We start from the raw sequence: 9,058 nt of genomic DNA on the forward strand, positions 1-9,058 counted from the left end.
ATACTATAATACATATACCATATTGGTATTAAAGGCCACTAAGCAGCTATTTTATCAGTTTCTGATGCTCTGCAATAGATACAACATTCATAATAAAGCCCACAAGGCAGGTAAAATGGTTTATTATTTTAGTACTAAAGTCAACAATGCAGCTATTACATTGGTTTTGGACATTGTAGCATGGATATTATATTAAGATTAATGGCCACAGGGAAGTTATTATATTAGTTTCTTATGCTGCATATTGATATTCAATTGTACTAAACCCAAAAGAATTTTTTATACTAATTTTACATGCTATAGCATATATAGTATCAACATATTGGGCCACAGGGCAAGCTATTTTACTAGTTTTACATTCTGTAGTATGAATATTACATTAATATCAAAGTCTGTATAGGTTATAACCTTATATTAAGAAGCCACTATATGGATATAACATTAATGCTAAATGCCCCATCATGACTATTACATGAGTTTTCCATGCTAGAGTATGGGTATATTAACTCTAAAGATCACACAGTAGCTCTTATGTTAATTTAAGATGTATATACAGATGATATATGAGTACTAAAGGCCACAGGGCAGGAATTATGAGCTTTACTTTTAATAGTGTAGATACTGTATTACAAATAGACACTACAAGGAAACCATTGTTACTTTTAAATGTCCTGTGATCAATACAATATTATTTATAAAGGCAAAAGGGAAACTTTATAACTATCAGATACTATAATATGAATATATTGTAAATTATTAAAGTTCATAGGGCAAATATTTTATCTGTTTTCTATTCTACAGTATCAGTATTAAAAGCCAAAGTGTAGCTATTTTATCACTTTCTCATCCTATAATGCAGATCTCATACCAGTACTAAAGGAAACAAGACATATTTATCAGTTTCTGAAGCTATACAATGGATATTCTACCATATGGATGGCCACAGAACAGCAGTTATATCACTTTTAAATTATGATATAAATAATTTATTAATATCAAAACAAACAGAAGAGCTGAAATATCATATAGGTTTAAAATACAGATAATACATTAGTATTGAAGCCACAGTGCAGTTATTTTATCAGTGTTAAGAATATATGTGCATATTATATTACTATTAAAAGATACAGGGAGCAATCATATTAGTAATAGGTGATATTTTTTAACTTTATCATATTAGAATTTAAGGCCACAATTTATATATGATATTATTTTGTAATGCTGTACTATGGATATAACATTAATACTAAAGACCACAGGGCATGTAAAATGAATTTTCATTTTGGTACCATATGCTACAATGCAGGCACATTATGATGTTTAAAAGCTACAATGTGGATACCATCTCAGCACAGAGGGTCACAAGTCAGCAACTTGCAGTTCCTGTGTTTTATAATGATAACTATCACTGCCAAAGACTTGGCAGCAGCTGCTCTATCACTTTCCATGTTCTAATATGCTTGTCATATACTAAAGACTACAAAGTCACCTGTTACATGAATTCTTCCTGGGTCCATGGGAATAGCTACCAGTCCTAAAGGACACAGGGAAGCTAATTGATCAAGTTTTGATACTACAACATGGACAACATAGCAATATTAAATGCCCAAGTGTATCAATTTTATCACTCTTTCATACCATAATTTGAATCCCTTTTCAGTTTTAAAGTCCAAAAGGCAACTATTTTATCAGTTATAGATGTATGAAATGGGTATCTGGTCAGTACTGAAGGCCCCAATGCATCTGTGATATTAGTTTAAATGCCATGAAGAGGATAATTTACTAATTTGAAAAAACCCAGGGAGTTTTAATATCAATCTCAGTTTTCAAATACAGATGTCCTAGTAGCATAAATGCCATAGGGCATTTATTATATGAGAATTGAAGCTCTATGTGAATATTAGATTATTATTAAAGGTCTGCAGGGAATGATTAGTAACAAATGTCACCATATGGTTACACTAACATTAAAGGCCACACTATATATGACATCATATGATCTGCATGAATACAAGTGACATTAATAACTAATGACTACAGTGAATGCCACAAGGATTATCTTTTTCATTCAAAAGGCCACAAGGTTACCCCATTATCAGTTTTTAAAGCTACAATATGGATACCATGTCAGTATTGAGGGCCACAAGGCAGTTTCCTTGTCAGTTTTCAATGCCACAAGGTGGATTTCAAATGAGTGCTGAAGTTCACAGGTCATCTATTTTATCATTTTTACATCTACAATATGGAAAACATCTTAATACACAAGGCCACCAGGCAGCAATTTTATCAAGTTTTGATACTATAATATGGACATCATGTTCCCAATAAGGCCACAGGCATTTAAAATGGATTATCACTTTCTACAAATGCACAAGGCAGCCTTTACATTAGATTTGGATGTTACAGTGTGGAGAGTATATTAACATAAAAGGTCACAGAGAAGCAATGATATTAATTTTACACCCTACATTGTGATATCAAAATAGTATTATAACCAGAATAAGTTATATTAATTTTACTTGCTAAACTATGGATATTTTATTATGTTATTATTAAAGAGCATATGGCAGCTGTTATATTAGCATTAGGTGGTTACTATGGGTATCTTTTACCATTAAAAGCCACAGGTCATATATTAGTTTCTTATCTTATAATATGCATATGACATTAATAATTAAGCACAGTACAAATGAAATATGGATTATCATTTTAGTGTGAGAGGCTGCTGGGTAGCTATTATATTAGTTTTGGATGCTATGTCATGTATATTATATTAACATTAAAGGCTACAGAGAATCTAGCATATTAATTTTGCATGCTATACTATGGATGTCTTAATAATAGTAAAACCACAGGGCAGTTATTAGCTTCACTTGCTATCATGTGGACATTACATCAATATTAACAGCCACAGGTTAGCTCTTACAACTCTCTTAGATGCTACAGTATGGATAGTTTATTAATAATAAAGTTCACAGGACAGCTATAGTATTAGTTTTAGAGTTTATATGATGGATAATATATTGGTATTAAAGACAACAATGCAGTTACTATGTTACTTAAGAGTATATACATTACATAGCTATTAAGGGCCTGTAGACTTCTATTTTGTTAATTGTAGATGCCATAGTTTGCATATCATGTAAGTATTACAGGTCACAAGGGATCAATTACATTATTTTAGATTGGCTATCATATTAATATGGTCATAGGCAAGCTATTATATTAACTCTAATTGCTATAGATTGGATGTACTGTATATTATAGTATTTAAAGATCATATGGCAGCTACTATTCCATGTTAAGGGGCAAGTATTGATATGTTATTAATATTAAAGTTCACAGAACAACTATAATATTAGTTTTAGAGGTCACATTGTGGATATAATATTAATTTTAAATGCCACAAGATAGCTATTATATTGAAGGCAACCTAATGGTTATTGCATTAGTCATAAAGGCCACAGGACAGCTATTTTATGAGTTGTAGATGCTACTGTATTGATATTATATAGTATTAGTATTGATATTATATAGTATTAAAAGGTAAAATTGAGCTATTTCTTCAACTTCATGCAGGGTGACTTCCTTACAAGACCACAGACAATGTGGATGCACAGAGACAGAAACTTCTCAATGGAAACCTGAAAGGCCCTGCCTCAGCCATGTGAGCAGTCACTACTAACAGGACATTCCCCTGTTGGGCCTGAGATGACAGAGATGCTGTCCACATCTGGGACCTGCCTCACCAAGATCCACAGCCTCAGGATAAATAGGAAGATAAAAAGTAAACCCCAATAGAGAACAATGTAAAAAGTATCTGAAAGGCCCTCCTTAAACTTTTTACAGTCATAGGAACAAGAAAAGCCTGAGAAACTCTTCACCACCAAAGAGAAATCTATAGGGACAAGAATTAAATGTCATTTGGGATCTTAGATGGGGTCCTGGAACAGGAAGAGGCAGAACTGTGAATCCAAAGGAAATGCAACTGCACTTAGTGATAGTACACTAGTGTTTGTTTTTCATGACACCTCTTCTAGGATGTTAACTCATCTGAGACAGTGCACATAAATCATAACAAAAGAAAAATGAGGATGAGGCTACCTGGGAAATATCTGCACTTTCCTTGCAATTTCTCTATAGAGATAAAAACTACTCAAAAATCAATCCTTAAGACATCATTATAAGTTTTCAAACACTTGATTTTTTATACAATTTTAATTGCTGATAACTGACATTCTAACTAGTTCTGTATTTTACTATGAATCCAAAAAGCATTTTAACAGAAAATTAAACCATTTCATCTCATATATAATTCAAGATAGTGCCACTTTTACAGGTTTTATGTTGAAATAAAAACACACATAGGTCAATTTATATTTTTATGCAGTCAGGAGGTACTAGATGTGGCTTCTAAAAGCTTGACCACTTGCACTAGAGGAAAAAATAACATTTTAGAGTACTACTTCAACTCATGACTGAACTTCCTCAACAGAGGGACTTTTACTGTGATTGGTTTACTTATCCCAAAGAATCCTTGGCCTTTTTTATTTCTATTCATACTCTTTAGCAATAATAAATTCAAATTCTCATTTGACAAATAGTCAAAGAGAAGAAAAAGATAAACAGGATTGGCAACCACAGTGGATGATACCTCATAAGCAGAACAGGTTAGAAGGACACCAGAGTCCATCACCTACATGATGCTCTGCAGGAAGTGCAGAAACTGGGGAAACATAGTCCATGGATGATCTTAGATGCTGCTATGTTTTGGAAAATTACTTTTCCTTTTAGAAATCACAAACCATTATTGGGAGGCCCAAACTCTTGAATGGTTCCTAATTAAGTTGAACTTCTAAGTGATTTTATTATCACTCCATCTGGTCATAAAATTTATGATAACTAAAAGGTCTAGGTGCTGGGGATGCAGTTCTACAGAAGAGCACTTGTCTAGCATGCAGGAGGCCCTGAGTTCAACATCCAGCACCACAAAAGAAAAAAAAAAAAAACATGTCATATTTACATAATCAAGTACAAAATGGATAATCACTCCTTCTAGCAAAATGTGTTAGATCTGAAAGAGAGGACACTATCAAAATAAAAATATTCTCCTCAGAGTGGATTGTACAGCTAGACTATCATGAACAGTGGTGCATCATCATAAATCATGTTCATATTAAGCAGACACCAAAACAAAAAAGTCTTTACTGACTGTTGACAAGGGAAAATGGACATGGTCTAGCTTAGGAAAGGACACATTAGAAGCATATAATATATCAAATCCTCCAGGACAAGTCAGGCACTTTGACAGCAAGTGCTGTTACCCCAGCACTTGGCAGGCTTAGGAAGGGGGATAAAATATTTGGGACCCACCTGGGCATTTAGGCAAGACCCTGTCTCAAAATAAAATACTTAAATGGCTGGGGATATATATGGCTCAGTGCTTGCCTAGGACATGCTACAATGGTCACTTTGTTCAATTCTCACTGCCAAAAAATGGGTGCAGGCCAAACATTTGATCATAGAACAGGGCAGAAATCATTATTCCAACCTTCCAAAATGATCAAACTAATTTGCACTATGTTCAGCTCATAATATAATATGTCAAACCCCTGCTTCTACTAATTCAAATTTCATGACCTTTTAAATATAATAAAAATTGTATGTACTTTGTTAGTAAATTCAACAAATATGAGAGGTATACATGACTTTGATCTAAAAGTCATAGGGGCACTGGTATTATAATAAAACCTAGTCATGACACTTCCTGTGACAATAGGCCCATCCCTTTGATGGCAAGGAATAAGAGAAAAACTTTCTGATGAATGTACAACTTTAGGAAGTCAAACAGATACACTTTCTAAGTATGAAAATTAGAAAAGAAAATGATTTTCAAAAGATTTTTTTAAATATATTGGATGTACAAAAAGTAAATGCTGTCTTGTCCCTTAAATAATATAATGATTTGAAATTTTATATAGAGTGGTTTTAAATACCATGCCATATAATAGCTGACATTAAATATATCACCATTCTGCTTCTATCTTCTAAAAAGGATTTGAAAATTTTTCTTAGAATAAAGTCATCTGAATTAGGAAGATTTTTTGTGGTATGTGTGTGTGTGTATGTGTGTGTGTGTGTGTGTGTGTGTGTGTGTGTGTGTGTGCTGCTGAGATCCAAGCCAGTGTTTCTCACATGCTAAGTAAGTGTTCTGCCACACTAATATGCACAGAGTTGACCCACCCTAAGCTGCCTTCCGATAATGCCCCAAGATGCTCTGCCCTGACCAGCCCCAATCCCCCAACCCACCCTGCCCTGACCCACCACTCCTTGCCCTGACCCACCACTCCTTGCCTTGCCCCATCCTGCCCTGCCTTGCTTGGAGGGTGGCCTGACCCAAGGGTGGCAACCTTGTCAAGAGAGGGTGCATCACCTATAGCAGTCACTGCCACAGGATGGGTGGAGCACGTGTAATCCCTGGCTTCCCCTCCATCTTTGCCCAGCCCCTGAGGTCTCCCTGTCCTAGGTCCCTGACTTCCAGGGCTAGACACCTGAGGTCGGTCTCACATTGAGCTTCTGCTTCCCAAAGACACACCAACCCAAGTCCCTGCCCAAGATGGAGGCCTTACCTGAAGGCGGCCTGACATAAGGGAGTCAGCCTTCCCCGAGGGCAGTGTCCTGACCCGGGGCAGCGAGAGGCAGCCTTCCTCTAGGGCAGTGGTGTTACTGAGGCAGCCTTACCTGAGGGTGGTGGTAGGTTGCGTTACTCAGGGGCTGTCTTACCCAAGGGAGGTCTTCCCCAAGTACAGGGTGTCCGCCTGACCCAGGGGAAGGGCTGCGACCTTCTCCGAGGGAAGGGCAATGATCCAACTAACTCAGAGGCACATGGTGCAGGCAATGTCTCCACCAGCTCTGAAGCAGCCAGACACCAACACGGGACACAACGCCAACACCTCCAGGACGGAGTGGGCAGGTCAAGACATGCGCTGTGCATCCACCTATTTAGCCCATGCACCATCTGAGAACTGGGCATGAGCAAAAAACACCTGCAGCCTGGGCACACCTCCGTGTGGCTCTGCCCACTGTGGACTCACCCTGTCTGAGTCCCAAACCATATGAGATCTGCTTTGGGGACCAAAGGCGCCCACGGGAAGGAGATACCACAAGAGCTAAGTGCTGCTTCCAGCCCTCCTGTCCTCGTTTGGGCACTGGTGAGCAAGCAAAGTGGCTCAGTCCTGTGAGAGTCACTGTGGAGGTCCTGGGGATGCAGATGCCTCCCCATCCCTGCTGCGCCCCAGTAACGGGGACTTCTGGTGCCAGGTGTATTCAGTTCCTGGGTCAGGAACAATGACTCACATGGTGAGTTTCAGGAGTTTTTTTTGGAGGGTGCTCGCTAAAGGGTCTGAAGTGCTCAGGGCTTTCCCATGATGGGGACATTTAAAAGTGTCCAATTAGGGGACAAGTGCAGCTCTGCCCACCAGGCTGGGCCCCCCTACTCTGGTGCACCAGCGAGTGCCCCTTGACTCTCAACCCTCAACCTTCTCTCTGGGGTGGGCACTACTAGGACCTGCCTGCCTACACCTACACCATAGCAGACCAGTGAGGGTTCATCTGGGAGCCTCCTTTACCCTGCACAGTGCCTGACAAGTGGGGGTTCATCTGGGAGCCCCTCCTCCATGGCCTGCTAGTACATGCTGGGTACTGTGGCCTGGGCAGGTGCCACTGCTGGCCAGATGGGTGGGGTTCCTGGGAGAGCCAGGGGTCATGGGAGAGCAAGAGCTTTGCATTTTGCAGATTTGATTTTAGGGGGAGGGATGCAGAAAGCAAAGAGCCACACAGAGTGGAGGGGTTTCACTCTGAACCATGCTGAGTCATGCCAACAGGAAGCAGATCCACCTGGCAAATTATGTGGAGGATTACCTGGCCTCCATTGACTCTCTGCCTTTACACCTGAAGAGAAATGTCTCAGTGATGTGGGAGTTTGAAGTGAAAAGCCAAGAAATCCTGAAAGAACAGGATGAGCATTATGAGAAATTGAAATGAGAGACAGATGGTGCCCCAAAATTTTGAGTGCTGTGCTGCATCCAGAGAGCCCTGATTCAGAGCCAGGAGCTGGACGATGAGAAGATTCAAATCCTGAGTCAGATGGTGGAACTGGCAAAGAGCCAGACCAGACAAGTGGACAGTCATGTGGAACTCTTGGAGACACCTCAAGGGATCAAGGACACCACTAGTAACAGCTGCAAAGCTGGCCAAGAGAAGGCAAAGAACAAGGCAGTTGCACAGGCTGAAAAGTCAAATTACAAGGGTACCCTGTGGCCACTCAACAATGTGAATCAAGTGATGAATGTATCTAATAATAATCATGACCATGATGATGTCACCTCAGGAACACCCAAGGACAAGAACACAAAGACCTCAAAGAACAGGATTCATGACCAAAGCACAGAAGGAAGCAAACCCTGCAAACCTTCCCAGTGATGAAAATGAGCCCACATACTGTCTGTGCAATCAGGTGACCTATGGAGAAATGATACCTTGCAGAAATAGCAAGTGCCTCCACCAGAATGTTCTACCTCTCCTACTTGGAACTCAGTCACAAACCACAGGACAAGTGGTACTGTACCATGTGCAAGGGCAGAAATGAGAAAATGATGGGCAAAGCATTGCAGAACTCCAAAAAAAAAAAAGCCTATAAAAGGTAGTTTATGGACATTCTCTAGTAGAACAGAATCAGTCCATGTGTGTATTGCATTGCTGCCTATGTTGATGTGTGTGAATTGTCAAATGTATATTTTCAAGAAATGTGAGAAAAGGTGCAGTTAACCTCTTTGGGAGGGCAGTGATTCTCTTGGCCTTTCATTCTCACTGGTCACATGTGTGAGATGACAGTGTGCTGTGGATCAACATTTTAGGAACTACAAAATATAGGTTTGAATTAAACACTTTTTAGAAAAGGTGTCCACATACCTTCCAGAAGTTCTGCCCACCAATGTTAATGGTAGGCAGTTCCTGAGCTGAGCCTCTCGCCTCGGGTTTCTGAATATGGACCTTCAGC

At 39.1% G+C, this 9,058-nt stretch overlaps 1 pseudogene across 1 annotated transcript; it reads left to right on the top strand.

The window, feature by feature from the left end:
* The first annotated feature begins 7,673 nt into the window (after nucleotides 1-7,673).
* On the top strand, nucleotides 7,674-8,647 carry LOC306652124 (inhibitor of growth protein 1-like; annotated as a pseudogene). The gene has a single exon. The product of its transcript is annotated as an inhibitor of growth protein 1-like (transcript).
* The last annotated feature ends 411 nt before the right edge of the window (nucleotides 8,648-9,058 follow it).

This window comes from Sciurus vulgaris (assembly GCF_902686455.1).
Source record: "Sciurus vulgaris genome assembly, contig: HiC_scaffold_629_arrow_ctg1, whole genome shotgun sequence".
Classification (NCBI taxonomy): domain Eukaryota; kingdom Metazoa; phylum Chordata; class Mammalia; order Rodentia; family Sciuridae; genus Sciurus; species Sciurus vulgaris.